The 20,226-nt window shown below is 34.1% G+C and overlaps 3 long non-coding RNA genes across 8 annotated transcripts; 2 read left to right on the top strand and 1 right to left on the bottom strand.

Moving 5' to 3' along the window:
• The first annotated feature begins 594 nt into the window (after nucleotides 1-594).
• Nucleotides 595-2,647, top strand: LOC112176166. Of its 5 annotated transcripts, none has more exons than XR_005803732.1 (4): nucleotides 595-992; nucleotides 1,076-1,419; nucleotides 1,633-2,149; nucleotides 2,317-2,647. It is a non-coding gene; the product is annotated as an uncharacterized LOC112176166 (long non-coding RNA). The 5 variants fall into 5 exon arrangements; XR_005803731.1 differs by having other exon boundaries at nucleotides 1,633-2,181; XR_005803733.1 differs by lacking the exon at nucleotides 2,317-2,647 and having other exon boundaries at nucleotides 611-992; nucleotides 1,633-1,709; nucleotides 1,837-2,250.
• Nucleotides 2,648-3,262: 615 nt separating this feature from the next.
• On the bottom strand, nucleotides 3,263-5,758 carry LOC112175844. Of its 2 annotated transcripts, none has more exons than XR_005802759.1 (5): nucleotides 5,542-5,758; nucleotides 5,323-5,446; nucleotides 4,093-4,525; nucleotides 3,699-3,742; nucleotides 3,263-3,580 (listed from the first exon to the last, which is right to left on the bottom strand). It is a non-coding gene; the product is annotated as an uncharacterized LOC112175844 (long non-coding RNA). The 2 variants fall into 2 exon arrangements; XR_002926672.2 differs by having other exon boundaries at nucleotides 4,093-4,141.
• LOC121050360 lies at nucleotides 4,369-5,214 on the top strand. The gene is made up of 3 exons (XR_005802760.1): nucleotides 4,369-4,504; nucleotides 4,616-4,744; nucleotides 5,075-5,214. It is a non-coding gene; the product is annotated as an uncharacterized LOC121050360 (long non-coding RNA).
• Nucleotides 5,759-20,226: the final 14,468 nt, after the last annotated feature.

The following is a 20,226-nucleotide window of genomic DNA, read 5'->3' as shown; positions in this document are numbered from 1 at the left end:
GAAATCACATAAATTTAAAAAATTGAAAAAAGTCTAATAAATGTAAATTGAGGGTATATTTGTCTAAACACTAAAAAAATGCATTTTTAAATTTTTTTAAAAGACAATTTTTTTTTTCAAATTATATTTAAGTTAAAAAAAATCATTTTTTATTAGAAATCTCATAAATTTAAAAAGTTGAAAAAAGTCTAATAAATGTAAATTGAGGGTATATTTGTCTAAACACTAAAAAAATGCATTACTAACTTAAAAAAAAAAAAGACAAATTTTTTTCAAATTATATTTAAGTTAAAAAAAAATCATTTTTAATTAGAAATTTCAGAAATTTAAAAAAATTGAAAAAAAAGTCTAATAAATGTAGTTTTTTTTAAGTTAAAAATGGTTTTTTAAGTGTTTTGACAAATATACCCTCAATTTTAACGGCTTTTAGCAGTGGCAGTGAGTTAAGTGAAAGACGGATGTAAAACTGAGTGAGTTAAGTGATATTGTTGAAAATACAGTGAGTTAAGTGTCGAATAAGTCACAACTCAGTGACCATTTATGATATTTGCCCTTCAAGTTATTTTAAGGGACAATGATAAAAGAGGTCATTATAAAGTGTCTTATGATAATTCAGACACCACAAATCTCCCCATGATAATTAAAGTCACATATTAACAATATGCCATTAAAAATAACAAAAATTACAACTCATGCCATTCATATATATTATTGCAACTTAGGTACTATCCAAAGCCGTTCCGGGATCTTTTGCTTTCGAGGCCACAAGAACTAGCCAATAACATCGAAGCTTGCTGCACTTCATCGTACACAATTTTCGTGGCGCGTTTGCTTCAACCGCTGATGATCAAAAGCTGTCCGATGATCCTTCCTCTCTATCTCTCGTCCCCCAACGATGCCCGCCACCACTAGTGAGCCTTTGACAGTCGACGTCACCAAAGATCAGAGCCAAATGCGCACATGAGACTCCAAAATGATCTTCTTACTAATCGGTTTGACTCTCTTCTCAATTATCCCTAGTTTTTTTCAACTTTGGTATTTGTAATTGTAGTGAATCGAAGGTTCTGGAACTCAGATTGGAATCAAGTACTACACCTCTTCAAGGCCGCCGCCGAGATCACCGACTCCGATCCGCAAAACAACTGACGATGCGACTCTGCAGCGTTCCGTCGCTTCTGTTTCTCTGTCTCCGGTGCTGCGGTGGAAAGCGACTGTGAGGATCACATTTTCAAGTAATGGTGAGAGTGGGAAGAAGAAGGAAAAGACCAGGTCTTGGTTGAAGAAGAAGAAGAAGAAGAGAGTAGAGAGATTTATGGTATGGTGAGGAGCGAAAGAAAAAGAGTGGGAGAAAAGTTGGTGTTTGCTTGAAGAAGAGGAAGATTGTAGCTTCCAAATGTGGATCATCTTCTTATTCCAAAGGTTGATCTCTAAATTGTTCTTCTGATCAATTTTTGTTTGGTTGCTGTGAAAATTATGAGGGATTTGACTCAGTGTGTTTCTTTTATGGTGTTTATTGCTTTTCAATTTTATATTACTTTTGTGTTTGGTCATTACTGTTTGAAACTCTTGATTAGGATGTCTCAACTTTGTGAAACTTGGATCTGATTAGGCATTCACTTGCAATTCTTGCAGTTAGAGGCTTATTCTTCATGATAATTAGGAAGAAGAACCAGAGCAGCAGCTGCAACATAAAGAGCAGCTTCAGCAAGGTACCCTTACCTTGTTTATCCTAGTGCCTTATCAAGTTTCATGAATTGAATTGGAGTTAGATTACCTGCTTTCTTGGTAATGAATAATACAATGATTGACGGAAAGAATGGTTGGAAAAACTTTCAGGGTGCCGGGTTGATAAATATTGCGTTCATTTTGGGAGCCTTCAATTTATATGTAACCAAGAAATTTTATTGAGAATTGGAGCTTTGCATTCTTATGGGGCCTAGAAGTGAATTAAGAATGGTTTAGATATGCTTACTGCCAGAAGCCAAATAGATTAGAATATGTCTTATGAAGTAAAAGTTACTTGGTTGAAGTAATGATTAGAGATGGTTGAGTACTTGAATTGCTATTGTCTGATTATGGAATTTCCTTACCGTCATGGCTTCATGTAGAATGCTACATGGAAATCCAACACTACGAAAACTAAGGAAATGTACGTGGGCTGATCATATGTACTTGGCTTAAGTACGTAGAGCATTTGATATATTTTTCTTTGAGTATTGGACAAATGATAGCAAGGTTTCTATGTTCAAATGAGTCTTTTTCTTATTGTGCTTTAGGTGATTTTCTTTCGAATAATGTGGGATGATTTGGTTGCAGTTTAAGCAGTAGAAGACTTTAATTGTGTGCGCAATGGATCGAGCAAGGAGGGCAAAAACGTTGGTAGCAAACGTTCCTAGCCAAGTTATTGGCCACATGTCACTGGCTATGTCATTGGTCAAGTTACTATTAGACTCAAATCACCGACAAAGTCACTGACCATATCACTAGCCAAGTTGCATGTCACTTTCCAAGTCATTGTTATACACGTCCCTGACCATGTCACTTACAATGTATGTAACTGACCATGTAACTAATTATGTAACTGATCATGTCACTTCCAATGTATGTGACTGACCATGTCACTGACCAAGTAACTGTCAGTAGCCAAGTCACAAGTTAATAGCCAAGTCACTGTTAATCACATGTCACTAACTAAGTAACTGACCATGTCACTGACCAAGTAACTGTCAGTAGCCAAGTCACAAGTTAATAGCCAAGTCACTGTTAATCACATGTCACTAACTAAGTAACTGACCATGTCACCACCAATTACATCTCACTTGCCAAGTCATTGTCAATCACGGCACTTGCCAAGTCACTGTTAGATCCATATCACTGACCAAGTTGCATTGCATGTTACTGGTCATGTTACTATTATACACAAAATCACTGGCTATGTAACTGTAGTCATTGTTAAGCTCAAGTCACTGGCTATGTTACTGGCCCTGTCACAATCATGACCATGTCACCGATCATGTAACTGTCAAAGTCACTGACTAAGTCACTATCAATCACATGTCACTTGCCAAATCACTTTTAATCACATGTCACTTGCCAAGTCACTGGTTATGTTACTGGCCATGTCACAGTCATGATCATGACTTAAGGTTAACAATGACCTGACCAACGAGTTGTCTACTTACTTGTGATCAACATTACACATAGTCAGTAACTTGGTCAGTGACAGTGACTTAGAGAATTCAGAAGATGTCTAAAACTTGAATGAGCTGCAAAAGATCTATAAAATTAATATTCCATTAAGGAAAACTAAACATAACAGTGACATTATAAAAAAAATACAAAAAAACTAATTGATTCAGTAAGCTGGAGTTTACAATTGGCCAGTGACTTGCATCCTAAGCCCTAAACAAATTTCTAAAACTCTAAATTTGCAGAGATCCATCATTGCCTAAATTCCGCAAATATCTTGGTTATATAAGCTCTATATTTGCAGAGATCCAAGCTATTGTAATTAGAAATTTTTGGTTCAGCGTCTTCAGATTCCACTTGCGACAGATGCGTTTGCAAAGTGGTTATGGCTCTGCCAAAGCATTCAAATAGAGTATATAATCAGCTTCAGGACAATAATCATCCATACCAAGTGGCAGATCTTTATTAGTACATATGTAACAAGAACTATATACAACTATATATCTCACCTGAAACTGGAATGATGTGACGCCCTTTTCATGTTCAACACTCCCTGAAATGAAGAAAATAATAATTAATTTGAAAGTCCTAACAATCTTACATTATCTTTTAAGTAGGAGAGAAAATTTTAGGCTTATATGATATCTTCAAATCTTTACTCCTTATCCTGACTCGAGACTCAAGATTAGCTCATGTTATTATAACAAAGTAATTTAATACCTATCCACTTCTACAATGTATCTTAAATTTAGCCTTTTCTTCTTATTTTAGTTCTCACTTGGCCATGTTAAATGACAATTCCGCTTATAATTTCTCAGCCACATGACCAAACCAAGCCAATTTAGCACCAGAGAACAGTGACTTGAGGTATATTGTAGATATGCATGAAAAATATATCAATACCTTTGGTCACTTTTGGCTTTCCTTCCAGATCCATCATGATTCAGATTAACTGCAATTTACCACCACTATGCATAAGTCATTATGAATCAACACAATTATAAACTGAGCATTGAAATAAATGTCGTCGCATCAGAGTTCACTTCCAATGCTTCAATTGATGTCAAAATTATCATTTCTAATTTCGCCATCTATCATTGATGACAATCAGCACCCCTAGATAAGCCACATTTGAAGCTCTGCAATTTGGCTATCTAATCTCACAAGCACTATCTACAACGGCTGATGTTTACATTAGTGATGCTGAGACATTCGCATTCCACGTAGAGATTAACCAGCTTGTTAGCTTGACCATCAATACCTTTACAGCAACAAAGAAATATTCCTAGGCCAACTTATCAGCAATTGCAATGATGTAAGTCTCCAATCTTTTTCTCTGTTACAATATTTCAGTCCAATGCTTAGTTAAATGAAACGCTATGCTTCAAAAAGTTGCAACTAAAAGCACTCGTTTTGTACTTTTTAGGCCTTGGACAAAATTAGACAGATAATAGCAAGCTTGATGCTCAACCGGAGTTTTTCATCAGGCTCGTCCCTGATAAGACCAACAATACCCTCTCTATCATTAACAGCGGTATCGGCATGACCAAAGCAGGTAATTAAAAATTTAGATTTCTTTCGAGTTATAACTTATATCCTGCTGTTCAATGTTTTACCAAGAAAATCTAAGTATATAATTACAAAAGATCATTAGCTGTTAGTTGTGTTGTAAACTTTTGTCATCTACTGTTGAAATTTTCCATTAACTACTTAATCAAAAGAGTGAAGTCTGTTGTTAAAATTGTCTATATGATTAATCGAGAATAACTATATGATGGATTGATGATAAACAAGTATCTAACTGTACCAAACTAAATAACCTTTTGCAATATATGAAAGGTCATTGGGGGTTCGATCTAATTCGAATATACTTATGTATATGTAGATTTGGTGAACAACTTGGATACAAGGTCGGGGACCAAGGAGTACAGAACCACAAATCAAGCCTAGAAAGGGAAACACCAATACAAAGACATCTAAAACCAAAACCCCTACAGCGATCCAGATGTTGAGAACAAAGCAATAGCAATAAAATCAGAGAAGGTTGAATTTGATGGAAAATCAATCAGGAATAAACATATCATGAAAGTAACTAAGTTAATGACTAAGTCAAGCATGGAAATGAAGCCGAACCTAATGGTTACCACACGGTTCACAGTTAGAGTAAGGCACATAAGTGATTGTACTCCTCCTCGTATCCACAATCAGAGCGACAATCTGAGGTGTTGTCCCAATCCACAGCCGCGTCGTGTAGTACCTAATTCCAATTCCAAGTTCCAGAACCTTCAATTCACTACAACTACAAATACCAGAGCTGAAAAAAACTAGGGAGAATTGAGAAGAGAATCAAACCCATTGGTAAGGAGATCATCGTAGAGCCTCATGTGCCCGTTTGGCTATGATCTCTGGAGATGTCGATCGTCGAAGGCTCGCCGGATTGCTGGCACCACTTCAAGAACTCACCCACTGATCCGAAGGACGCGTCGTTCTTCGCCATTGACACTCGAGAGAGGAGGTCTGTGACTGTGGAGGAAGAGAAGAATATAGAGAGTGAATTGGCTTGAAGGGCAGTATCGGAATCAAAAAAATTAAAAATTGACATTTTTTAACATCATCTCATTATTAATAAGGACTAAATTAATATTACTAACAATTCATAATGGACATTGAAATTAGGTGATCTTTTTATCATTTCACACTCTAATGTGACATTTTCCATCATTTTCCTTTATTTTAATCATAGTGCAATAAATGACAAATGAGTTGACCTATTCTTATGTACCACTGTGAGTACTACCACAGATTCTTGTTTGTCTATAAATAGCAACGGAATGATATGTAATGACTATTTTAGCTTGCGATGAAAGAAGTTAAAACCCGATTTAGGATTGATTAAAAAAAAGTGACCAAAAATTTTATAGTCATCAATTATTGGACTTTAGTTTAATAATTGTAATTAACTTATAATACTTTCAGTTAATCTTGAAATTTTGAATTTAAATTTAATGATAACTGACCATAAAATTTATGATCACCAGTAGCCAAGTCAACATCTCTACTATTGCTAGCTACACATTCTAAACTACTGTAATGATGCCGCATATAAAGTTTCACATGTGGCTTTTCAATCTAACAACAAAGCGTGGCACTCGATCTACTTTCCACGAGCGCTAAGGTACATATATATGTTCTCATTCGATTCAAGCATTCTCAACGTGTTGCGTGGTTTTCCTTGTTTGGGCAAGCCTTGTTCATTATCGGTTTCTCGTTGAAGTCTTGAAGAACGCGGTCTAATATAATGAACATGTATTACCATTTAGCAAACACATGCAGCACATTCTAAAGTGCATGTGATTGAGGGTTACATGATTGGTGGACCGACTCATCTTTTTTTAATGTGCGTGTGGGTGTGTGTCTCTCTCTCCCTCTCTCTCTCTCTCTCTCTCTCTCTATATATATAGGGCCCTTCCACTAAAGTTATATATATATATATATATATATATATATATTTTTTTTTTAAGGATAGGGCATTAGACCAACTTTTTAATCATATTTCGACATTTCAACCGTTTATATTTTAGATCCTACTGTATAGATCATTGCTGCAAATTTTCAGCTAAATTAGTGTTCGTTAAGGTATGATACTAGATTAAATCAACGAACGAACCAAATCTGTCAAATTTGAACCGTTCATACTTATAATCTTTAATCGTCATTTTGAATGCCTCAACGATAATCAATTTGGCTGAAAATTTACAGAAATGATCTACACATTATGACCTAAAAACTAAACGGTTAAGATGTGAATATGTGATAGAAAAGTTGTCAAAATATGGAAATCCGTTCCCCTTATATATATATATAGGATATTTCTCAGGTGCGGACGTCCGTACCGAAATTTCGGTACGGAATTCCTGTTTTCGACCACTTTCCGGCCACATTTTTACATCTTAACCGTTCAGTTTTTAGGTCCTAATGTATAGATCACCTCTGCAAATTTTCAGCCAATTTGGTGATCGTTAAGGCATCCAAAATTGCAATTTACACGAACGGACCGAATCTGTCAAACCGGAACCGTTCGTATTTATAATGGTAAATTACAGTTTTGGATGCCTTAACGATCACCAAATTGGCTGAAATTTTGTAGAGGTGATCTATACATTATTACCTAAAAACTGAACGGTTAAGATGTGAAAATGTGGCCGGAAAGTGGGGGAAAACGGGAAATCCATACCTAAGAAAAGGTACGGACGTCCGTAGGGGAGACGGACTATTGATGCGCCTGAAAGCAAGCGCACAATTTAACCCTGAAAATATCGTTAGTAGTATAAGCAAATAGGGATCGTTCTATCCGGGGATTGAGGGTACACTTGTAATTGTGAAACAAATAAAGAAAAGTATTATTTACAAAAATAAAATAAAGAATATAAATATATACAATTGTATAAACAAATAAATAATTAAAATAATAAAGTATTATTTACAAAAATAAAATAAAGAATAAATATATACAAGTGAACAAAAATAAGGGGGGATTTTGTTTTTGGATTTTCGAAAATAAAACTAAGTTAACAAAATAATTAAAATGCAAAAACATAAAAATAAAATAGAGTGAGAGAACAAAGATCAAAAACCGAAACATATGATTAAAATTGATTCAAACCCTAATATTGTTCATCTAAATCATGAGAGAGGAGTTGATCATGTGAAACATTCGAAAGCAAATGATTTCCCATATTTTACTTTTCAATGCTAATTAACCTAAGCGAAAGCACATAGATTAATCCTATCAAACATGCAATCAAGCCCTAGAAAGCTAGTCAATCATGACATGTTCAACGCATTAGACATAGAGAAAGGCTATCAACTCAAGTGTACAACTTAGTTATGGAAAAGTCCACCTAATTGCAATCCTCTTCAATTAAATTCGATTCTTGTCCAGAACCTTTACTACTTTTGATTCAAGTTACACAAAACGAAAAGTCGATTTCATGTTCTTAAACCTAGCACCAATTACATGCAAATCCTATAAGTGTCGACCCAAATAAGATAAACATATAAAAGTTTTCTGTAAAGCAAATTTAATCGAACAAACTCACATAAGCAACTTAGAATCACAATTATGGAATTCGAAAACTTTATTTAAACATAGAAATTGGGCTTAAACTTTGCCCTTAACATTATTTGTTAACTAGAATTCATAGTTTTACAAAATCAAACAAAGAAAACAAGAGAAAGGATATAATACACCTTGAAAGATGAATGATAAAGCCTTGAGACGAAGAACTTGAAGATCCTTGAAAGCAAGCAATCTTCTAGGGACGACACAAGGGTGGATGGCGGTTGGGAAATTGATGTATTGCATGGCTTCTCTTTCTCTTGGCTTGAAAATGAAGAACAAGAAAACTAGAGAATGGAAAAGAAAAATGGAAAGGAAATGGAGAGACAAAGAAGATGAGATGGATGAAGGAATTGGTATAGAAAAATGGAAAGGAAATGGAGAGACAAAGAAGATGGAATGGATGAAGGAATGTTTGTAGGAAATGGTGACTAAGGAAAATGGAGAGGAAATGGTGAGACAAAGAAGATGAGATGGATGAAGGAATTTGTAGGAAATGGTGCCTAAGGAAAATGGAGAGGAAATGGTGAGACAAGGAGATGAAATGGATGAAGGAATTTAGAGAGAAAATGGAAAGGAAATGGAGAGACAAAGAAGATGGAATGGATGAAGGAATTGGTATTTTGAGAGTGAGAGGAGAAGTGTATTTATAGCCCAAAAAATGATGAATGGAGGGTGGAGATGAACATAAATGAAGGGCTAGATATGTTAGACAAATTTGTAAAAAATATCTTCCCACTTGTTTATCACTTGTTCAACTTGAATTGATTTTCCTCCTCAAGATTTTCCACTTGGTTGCAACTTTGATTTTCCTCCTCAAGATTTTCCACTTAGTTGCAACTTTGATTTTACTCCTCAAGATTTTCCACTTAGTTGCAACTTTGATTTTCCTCCTCAAGATTTTCCACTTGGTTGCAACTTTGATTTTCCTCCTCAAGATTTTCCACTTGCTTGGAGGTCCTAAAAATAGAAACTAATAAGAAAAATAGAAACTTTCCTAAAATGAAAAAATGGCAACTTACTAAAAATGATAAATAGAAACTACAAAAATATAAACTTTCTACAAATAGGAACTTTCCCAATCAAAGAATGGAAACTTTCCTAAACAGGATTTTAATAAGGAAATAACGTACGAAATGTAGGGAAATGCAGTTAAAACGTCGCATTAAAATGCTCCTATCAAATTCCCCCACACTTAGCTTTTGCTAGTCCCTTAGCAAAATCACACTAAGACACACACTAACACTCAACAAAAATTAAAGACTCTACAAAAACAATGACTCTATTGCCCTTCAACTTTTTGTCTCAGAAATCTCCTACTTTCACAACATCAAGATTAGCACTCAACCAAGAATCAATATGTAGATATTCAAGAGTTAATTAAAACATATAATCCACACATACACAAGTAGGACTTGGTTGTAATAATGGTGATGGTTTCTGTTAAGCATGCTTCGAACAAGTATGATTCATATCCTCACAAGGTATATCCACTCTTTCTTCTCTCAGAATTCAAGACCATGCTTAAAAGCTTATAATCACTCAATTATATGTGAGAGAAAATATTTTGAGGCAATCAAATAGCTCACATATATAAGAAACGAAAAGCACTTTGTGAATATAATTTTTTTGAAAAGATCTCATGAAGGATATCAACTACTTGCACGGATGGACCCAAGCCATAGGTTCAACTCTTGTAACTCATCTCCACAAATCAAAGGCTGTCCCATCTTAAGGATCAAGAAGGTCTTATTAAGGGTTGTAATGGGGCCAAGGCTCAAGGTTTTAAGAAACGAAAGGTAAGGAATTTCACAAAGTGTCCTAAAAACCTAGCAGAGCTCATGTAGATGTAGAGACTTCTAGAAATCCACCAAGATATATCAAAACGTCACATCCCATAGAGGTTTTATGAAAGGGCCTAATGTCTTCATGTTGGGCCAAATCTTCACTCTAAACTTCCCTCGAACTAGTGAATTGGACAAAGACCAAATTTTCCAATAGTGGGTCTTCAATTCAAAACAAACTCCAAACTCACCAAGTATGGAGGACTAAAATCCATATACATTTTTTTTTTCTTTTCTTTCTTTTAATTTTCTAGTCGTACACTTTTTTTTTTCTTTTCCTTTCATTTTTCACGGCTTTCACATATTTTTTTCTTTATGGACAAGTCTACCCCCACACTTGAACTTTCACCTCTTCTCAGTTTTCATCCTTAGCACCAAACCCACATAGTATGTCTCAAAAGATAGCTCCACTAAGTTCTTAGAACAAAGGGTAGGGTTGTAACTATACTAAGCTTCATGGTTAAGGGTTTTAAGGGTGATGAATGAAAAGGCATAATGTAGGCTCAAAGGGGCTTATCTAGGGGGGTCCCACGACGGGCACAAATAGGGACACATGCTTATTTGGCAATGGTGGTAATTCCTAGGTTGCCTCTATCCCTTCCAGAATCAGGGCCATGTATTGATATAACGTTTCAACAAGCACAAGAGTGAATTCTAGCATTCTCTAGTCCATTAAACTTAATCTATGGCAAGCAATCAATCAAGATGAAAGAATAATGAGATCATCAAAACATCGCCAAGAAATTAAGAATATGTTTTTCATTTATCACTCCAAGAAAAAGGGACATGGCTCAAATATCTCACATGGGCTTTTATGAATCAAAACTCATCCTAACATGCTCATATTCTGTACCAAGGTTACGAAATCCATATCCACTACACATGCATGCATTTTTCATATATCTCAATTAACCAAAGAATACCATTTTAAAAATCATCTCAATTTTGTGATCCTCTTTTAATCATGATTTCAGAGATATAGAATCATCCTAGACAGTTGAAAGGGCATCCTAAGACTCAAAAACAAAAACAAAAGTAACCAAAATTTTTTAAATTTTTGACATTTTTTGAAATTTTTTTTTGTATTTTTTCAATATATATGACTCAAGATAAAAGTGTAAATCCCTTCCCCCACACTTAAATATTGCATTGTCCTCAATGTAATCAATTATTAGCATGCAATGAGACACTTAAGCATATAGGGATGAAATTTACGAAAATGACTACTAAAACAAAGGAAAATTGGAGAAGTAAAAGGGAAAGAGAAAGCAAATCTGCGTTGACGACTCCTCCACAACTACGTTGGAATTGGGTTGCCTCCCAAGTAGCGCTTGTATTTTACGTCTTGCAGCCAGACGGTACCTACATTAAATAAAGTTAGTAACTATAATTAACAAAGAAATACAAAATAAAAACAAGTATAACTATTAATTACAAACTACAAGTATTAACAAGTATAATGTACATAAGACACAAGTTAAGTACTCAAGTGAGTATAAAACGTGAAAAGTATTTTTACAAGTTTAAAGTGTGAAACAACAAAATAATTTACACGTATAGAGTATTCACAAGTATTTCTTTTATTATAAACATTATTGATATCGAATCAAATTCCAAGCGGTAAATCAAGTGGACGTGCGGCCCAAGTATAGTCGCCTAGACACAAACTCCCTTTCAAATCGTTTAGGCAACCTTACTGAAATGGCCAGGTAGGGGAGGGCGAACACGAGAGGAAAAATCCATTTTGGCATGAGCTACTCCCACATAGTGGTTTATGCCCATTTGCAAGCACTTCTGGATTCAAAAACCCGTCATGAACGTTGTCCCCTTCCTAGACACCATTTCACATAGGCTTTCTTACTAAGATGAGAAAGGTCATAAGTGTGAAGACAATTCAACAAGTGTTAATAAAGGCCGCCCTCAACCTTAAGGGACCTGAGCTAGGTACCAATAAGGGGTTTAGGCCAATATTAACAAAAGAGACTTCACCTATTCCTCTCAATTTACAACCTACAATTAAAATTCGTGTTCAATAATATAAATAAAAATTTAAACTAAGTTTTAAACAATTTAAACAACAAATATATACAATAAATGACACAATTTAACAAGTGATTTTTCAATCCCCGGCAACGGCGCCAAAAATTGATGCGCCTGAAAGCAAGCGCACAATTTAACCCTGAAAATATCGTTAGTAGTATAAGCAAATAGGGATCGTTCTATCCGGGGATTGAGGGTACACTTGTAATTGTGAAACAAATAAAGAAAAGTATTATTTACAAAAATAAAATAAAGAATATAAATATATACAATTGTATAAACAAATAAATAATTAAAATAATAAAGTATTATTTACAAAAATAAAATAAAGAATAAATATATACAAGTGAACAAAAATAAGGGGGGATTTTGTTTTTGGATTTTCGAAAATAAAACTAAGTTAACAAAATAATTAAAATGCAAAAACATAAAAATAAAATAGAGTGAGAGAACAAAGATCAAAAACCGAAACATATGATTAAAATTGATTCAAACCCTAATATTGTTCATCTAAGTCATGAGAGAGGAGTTGATCATGTGAAACATTCGAAAGCAAATGATTTCCCATATTTTACTTTTCAATGCTAATTAACCTAAGCGAAAGCACATAGATTAATCCTATCAAACATGCAATCAAGCCCTAGAAAGCTAGTCAATCATGACATGTTCAACGCATTAGACATAGAGAAAGGCTATCAACTCAAGTGTACAACTTAGTTATGGAAAAGTCCACCTAATTGCAATCCTCTTCAATTAAATTCGATTCTTGTCCAGAACCTTTACTACTTTTGATTCAAGTTACACAAAACGAAAAGTCGATTTCATGTTCTTAAACCTAGCACCAATTACATGCAAATCCTATAAGTGTCGACCCAAATAAGATAAACATATAAAAGTTTTCTGTAAAGCAAATTTAATCGAACAAACTCACATAAGCAACTTAGAATCACAATTATGGAATTCGAAAACTTTATTTAAACATAGAAATTGGGCTTAAACTTTGCCCTTAACATTATTTGTTAACTAGAATTCATAGTTTTACAAAATCAAACAAAGAAAACAAGAGAAAGGATATAATACACCTTGAAAGATGAATGATAAAGCCTTGAGACGAAGAACTTGAAGATCCTTGAAAGCAAGCAATCTTCTAGGGACGACACAAGGGTGGATGGCGGTTGGGAAATTGATGTATTGCATGGCTTCTCTTTCTCTTGGCTTGAAAATGAAGAACAAGAAAACTAGAGAATGGAAAAGAAAAATGGAAAGGAAATGGAGAGACAAAGAAGATGAGATGGATGAAGGAATTGGTATAGAAAAATGGAAAGGAAATGGAGAGACAAAGAAGATGGAATGGATGAAGGAATGTTTGTAGGAAATGGTGACTAAGGAAAATGGAGAGGAAATGGTGAGACAAAGAAGATGAGATGGATGAAGGAATTTGTAGGAAATGGTGCCTAAGGAAAATGGAGAGGAAATGGTGAGACAAGGAGATGAAATGGATGAAGGAATTTAGAGAGAAAATGGAAAGGAAATGGAGAGACAAAGAAGATGGAATGGATGAAGGAATTGGTATTTTGAGAGTGAGAGGAGAAGTGTATTTATAGCCCAAAAAATGATGAATGGAGGGTGGAGATGAACATAAATGAAGGGCTAGATATGTTAGACAAATTTGTAAAAAATATCTTCCCACTTGTTTATCACTTGTTCAACTTGAATTGATTTTCCTCCTCAAGATTTTCCACTTGGTTGCAACTTTGATTTTCCTCCTCAAGATTTTCCACTTAGTTGCAACTTTGATTTTACTCCTCAAGATTTTCCACTTAGTTGCAACTTTGATTTTCCTCCTCAAGATTTTCCACTTGGTTGCAACTTTGATTTTCCTCCTCAAGATTTTCCACTTGCTTGGAGGTCCTAAAAATAGAAACTAATAAGAAAAATAGAAACTTTCCTAAAATGAAAAAATGGCAACTTACTAAAAATGATAAATAGAAACTACAAAAATATAAACTTTCTACAAATAGGAACTTTCCCAATCAAAGAATGGAAACTTTCCTAAACAGGATTTTAATAAGGAAATAACGTACGAAATGTAGGGAAATGCAGTTAAAACGTCGCATTAAAATGCTCCTATCAACTATATATATATATATATATATATATATATATATATATATAGGGCCATTCCACTAAGGGATCCATTTTTTAGTCTTTTCTAGGGATATGGCATTAGACCAACTTTTCGATTACATTTTTCAATCTCAACCGTTCATTTTTTAGGTCATAATGTGTAGATTACCTCTGAAAATTTTCAGTCAAATCGGTGATAGTTAAAGTATCGAACTAGATTAAATCAATAGACGAACCGAAACTGTCCAACCTGAACCTTTCATACATATAATTGTAAATCGTAGTTTTGAATGCCTTAACGATAATCAATTTGGCTGAAAATTTGCATAAGTGATCTATACATTAGGACCTAAAAACTGAACGGTTGAGATGCCAAAATATGATCGAAAAGTTGATCTAATACCCTATCCGTAGAAAAGACAAAAAAAAAGGATCCCTCACTAGAAGGGTCCTTTGTGTGTGTGTGTGTGTGAAATTTACTTTTGTTTCTATTTTCTAGTAACACATATTATAATTTATATAAACGTAATTGTACGTAGTATGATATGATCTTTGTTTTTACCCTCACAATATGCTTTTACTTGAATTCATATCAGCACTATGTCCTTGTATAAATAAAGTTTTGGGTTTGCAGCTGATCAGATTCAAGGGAGCACTTCTAATGAAGACTAGTTGATAACTTTCTAATCAACGGCTTAGGAGACCCACTTTTCGATTATATTACGACAAATCAAACGTTAGATGTTTATGTATGCATGAGTAGATCACTTCATAAATTTTCTTCTAAATTACTAATTGTTAAGATACTGAACTAGATCAAATCAATGGACAAACCAAATCTGTCAAACATGAACCGTTTATGTTCATAACTGATAAATCATGATTATGAATGCCTTAACAATTTTCAATTTGGTTGAAAAATTACATAAATGATTTATACATAAATATCTAAACATCTAATGGTTGATTTGCTGAAATATAATCGAAAATAGAGTCTCATATAAAAGTCCTTATTTTAGTGGTTTTCATTAAAAGGGTTCCCTCATATTCAAATTTTATTAACTGTGAAATTTTTATGTTGAGAGAAAGACTTAAAAACAGTAATGTTCTCATATTTTATTTAAGATTTCAGGTATAGATTTTCTCTTATCAATATGAGATGATAAAAAACTTTAACCAGAAGGAGAATCAATCATACCTAATGCCGCCGTATTCTTGAAAAGTAAAGTCGTCACATATAAATAAATCACAAGATATATATACCTGTTAAAATTGGAGGAAGGTAATCCACCGGTTTCAAGAGTTTGAAGCACAATAGACACTTTCTTTAATTCTTTCCTTTCTATTGCTAAAAGAAGAAGAAAAATTGGTTGAAGAAAGAACCAAAATGCAATGAAAAAGAGATGCCATATATATCACACACGTTGTGTCTACTCACAGCACATGATGAATGATCGATATGATGACACAGCCTTAATTTGCCTGAGAGATGCTGATATCTTCATCATCAATACGAATACTAACCACTCATGGCCGGTCTTGAGGTTTTTGATGCCCTAGGCGAACAAAAATTTGGTGCCTAACTATCCATAGATAGACATATATAATATATATATTTTTACATGTAAAACAATAAAACTTTAAACGATAAACATTCGAGCACAGAACAATAAAACCAGGATTGCGATGAGCAATTGTAAAGATGTATGCATCAACATATCAACGTGCAACTACTGACTTCCAATTAATGCATCTAAAGATGCTACGTTTGTAGAGAAAGAGAGAAAAGGAAAGAAAAGAAAAAAAGAAAAAAAGAAGAAGAGGAAAATAAAATTTCATTGTAGGGGAAAAGAAAAGTCTTCTAGTGTTTAGTATAGATTGAACTTGTAATTAACTGATTAAGGATGTTGAAAGCTGCAAATTGAACATTGGCAGTGACGGTATAGTCGAGATTTTGAGATTACAGCCATAAGAATTTACAATAGTTGTTAGAATAATCAACAAACACCACAAAATGCCAGATCGAACTTCTAATGTCCAAAATTTCAACGAATTTAAAAATTGAAGAACACCCCCATAAAAAAAATTTAAAGAACACCCAATTTAATTATACCTATTTTGATCTATATTACAGCATGAATGGATGGAATGCCAAAAATTGTGTCCAATCACCGTAGAAGAAGAGAAAAATATAGGAGAGAAAGATTGAGAGGAGGTGACAGATGATGAAAATAAATTGCTTGATTGAATAACCATTGAAACTCAAATATTTAAAGAGATTTTTTAAAGTTTTAGAGAGAGTTAAGAGACTCTTGAAATTCGTCTGCTATAATTGTGAGTACAATTCTCAAAGTGAGGAGAAGAGAAAACGATTTCAAAGTGAGGAGAGGAGAAGAGAAGACACTACGTTTGGGAACAAAACATTTTTTTATTTTTTTTTCGTTTACCGTTGACATATACTATATATATATATATATATATATATATAACCTTATATAAAATAAATAAATAAACTTGTTCCCCCCTCTCACTTGGGCCCTGTGCCGTTGCCAAGCCCGCCCTTGGGCAGGGCCGGGCCTACTACCACTATCAACATTTGCATAATTGCATTTGCATTTTGGGCTAAATATTGGTTAGTACCCTATGTTAGGTCCAAAATTAATTCAGTCTCTAGACTTCTAATTTCATCAAAAACACCCATGTACTTTCAATTTTGATCTAATAGGTCCAATTTGTTAATATTCTATTATGGGTTCAACTTATAGTTGGATTATTTGATGAAAAACTTTTTATTTGATAGATTTCTAATAGTGAGACTCACTCCTAAATTGACTATGCATGTCACATCAACACCACATCATAAAACATAGGTCATATATGAGCCACGTTAACAAGTTAAATGACTAAATTATCGAAAAACTAACAGATTGGACCTATTAGATCAAAATTGAAACTGCATGGGTGTTTTTGATAAAATTAGAAGTCCAAGGTTTGAATTAATTTTGGACCTAAACCACAAGGTAGTAACCAGTATTTAATAACTGAGCGTCGCTCGGCTTTTATCATATATTGTCCCTGATCGTTGCTGTTTGCAGATTTATGAGTGACGGTAAAAGTACACCAATGAAGGTCTTAGGCATCAACGTTTGTCAATTTGGTTGCTGTGATTTAGGGTTGGATAAGAGTAGGGATTTTTTATTTTTTGGTTGCTCTGCTCTCTGCAGGCTGATTTGTGTATCGAGATGTAATATGAGGGATTCGCTTGGCTGAGAGAGGTCGTTGCTATTATTAATGGAACCTGATTCTATTTTTCTTAAAAAAATTATAAAATAATAATAATAAAATATTTTTTTAAAAAAAACCACATTGCCACTGGAAAAGAGTCACATCGATCAAGAATATATATATAAATTTTTTTTTAACAATCAAGAATACATTTAATTAGCCAAGAAAAATGGTAAACCTCAGCTCTCAGTACTTCTCACTATGCACAAAAAAATTTCCCATGCGTTAATTCATTATATGTAGGGATATCTTCACAAATGATGTATGAACTTTAGGCATTTCTACACTTTGGTGTACCAACTTTCATAACTATCAGAATGGTGTATCAAGTTTGCTCCAATCTTTCATTCTGGTGTACGCCGTTAAATTTTCAGTTATCTTTGCAAAAAAAAAAAAATTTCTGTTATCTTTGTCATTTTTTTTTTGTAAAGATAACAGAAAATTTAACAGCGTACACCAGAATGAAAGATTGGAGCAAACTTGATACACAATTCTGATAGTTATGAAAGTTGGTACACAAAAATGTAAAAATGCCTAAAGTTCATACATCATTTGTGATATTTTTCCTTCTATATAAGATATAGAAAACTGACTAAATTGATTACACAGGCCAGAAGAATTCTGAACAAGTCAAAGCTCCAAGTTGTTCTAATGGAACCACCTAAAAGGCTAAAACATAAAGACCACTTTTCGTAGAAAGCTAGTCTAGGACAAACTATATTATAGTATTAGTAACTAGCTATATATGAGTCCAGTTCTAAAGCCCATAATTCATAGTTCAACAAGCCCACTGGACTTCTTAATTGTAGCGATCTCTTAGGACAGTTCTAATAACCAGTGACAAATCTTTCTCCAGGTTCAGTAAGAACGAGGGGTAGGTCAGGTCAGTAATTAGGTCAACTTTTCAGTGAAAACCCAACCCAACACAACACGCCACGAAAACATTAGCTTCTATATAATATATATGGCTTTAACACACTCGACATGTCTTTTCTCTGCAGGCTGCACTCTGCCCCCCCTCTGTCTAACGATTCCACTCTTGTACAGATTTATGCAGATGTTCTTTGTTGTTTTAAAAGTTTAAATCTGTCCATCAGGCCAAAAAAAATGAAGCATTTGAGGTGTTTAATTAATCTGAGAGATGGAAAATATAGAAAGAAATAGTTTTATAATTTCTTCATCCCAAATTTATTCATGATAAAGAAAAGACGATAAACTATGTAATTGCTTCTAAAAACAATAAAACTTATAGCCACACCATCCCAAAAACAATAAAATTTCTTCATCCCAAATTTATTCATGATAAAGAAATAACCGAGTTTGCTTATAGCCACACCATTTGGACAAGCCAAGCCACTAAGCAACGTTGTCACCGTATTTGTTTGTGGATCATATCGCATTAGTCTTCCAATTGGTTTGGAGATGCCTTAAGCGTCGGTAATATATAGTTCACAAGTTTTCGGGTGGAACTTTAGAGCAAGTGGCCTCCCACAAATGGGATCATAATCTTCGCTAGCTTGTTGATTCATATTATATTGCAGCTATTGCTCTTGTTCTGTGTGGAGAAGTCGTCGCAAACTCCATCCAACCTTGTTGTTTGAGCCACTTGAATATTCATCCGTTTGTGACTCCGACATAGGGTGCCCCGTTGTAATCGAAAGCATTGGTTTCCGGATAGAGGAATTTCATGGTGATTTAAATCGCAAGTTGATATAGATTCTCCTAAAGAAAACGATAATGCAAAATTTAATACAAAGAAAAATGAAAGCGTCACAATTAAAAGTACGTGGGTCTCATGGCTGAAAATCTAACCCTGTGTTCTAGATCGATATGCTAATTGTGTACTTCTGTATGTAACTTCGTATATGGAAGATCTAACAGGCTACCTATATATTTATAGTACATCAGTTTGTCTATGTTGCAAATTGGTTACATAAACTAGCATGGACGGTAAAAGTGTAGAACATAATCTACCTTGTATTAGGAAAACCCAACAAAACTAAGAAACCCCATAATCCTCTAAAATAAATCGTCTGGAAACATTTTGTCTGAAATTATTTGTGACAAGTTGTTCTCCAAGTAGAAAAAATAGAAAAGGAGGATTCAGAATCCCATGGTCTCAAACTTTTCAGTGAAAACTGAAAACCCAACACGCCACGAAAAACGTCTTTTCTCCTCTTCAACTCTGCACGGTTTGTATAGTCACAATCACTGGGACTTTCTCAAACTATGTTCTAACCACAGATCAAATCCTATTTTTAATTTAAAAAGGACAGAAAGAGATGAAATATTTAGCTCCTGTGTTGTATCAGAATCAAAACAGCAAATCCCTTGTGTAGGTAGTATTAGTATTATTATCATTTTGTCAGCTTCACATGTAGTAATGAAATACCCGACCAAAAAATAAAGATGCGGATCCCTATACTGAGGTGGAGCCTAATTGGGTCCTATTCGCAATGAAGAATTTGGAATTCTGATCTCTAAGTTCTCAGCCAGGCTTTTCCATCTTCTATGGATGGGAGAAAAAGTCAAAAAGAAAAAGGAACAATAGTGTCTCACTGATTTGTTATTGAAAATTAGTGAAAATTTTGAATTTATTGGTTTCTTGACTTTTTTTTTTCT

Source organism: Rosa chinensis, chromosome 7 (assembly GCF_002994745.2).
Source record: "Rosa chinensis cultivar Old Blush chromosome 7, RchiOBHm-V2, whole genome shotgun sequence".
Lineage (NCBI taxonomy): Eukaryota > Viridiplantae > Streptophyta > Magnoliopsida > Rosales > Rosaceae > Rosa > Rosa chinensis.
Note: the sequence above shows the minus strand (reverse complement) of the source record. Positions and strands in the feature narration are given on the sequence as shown.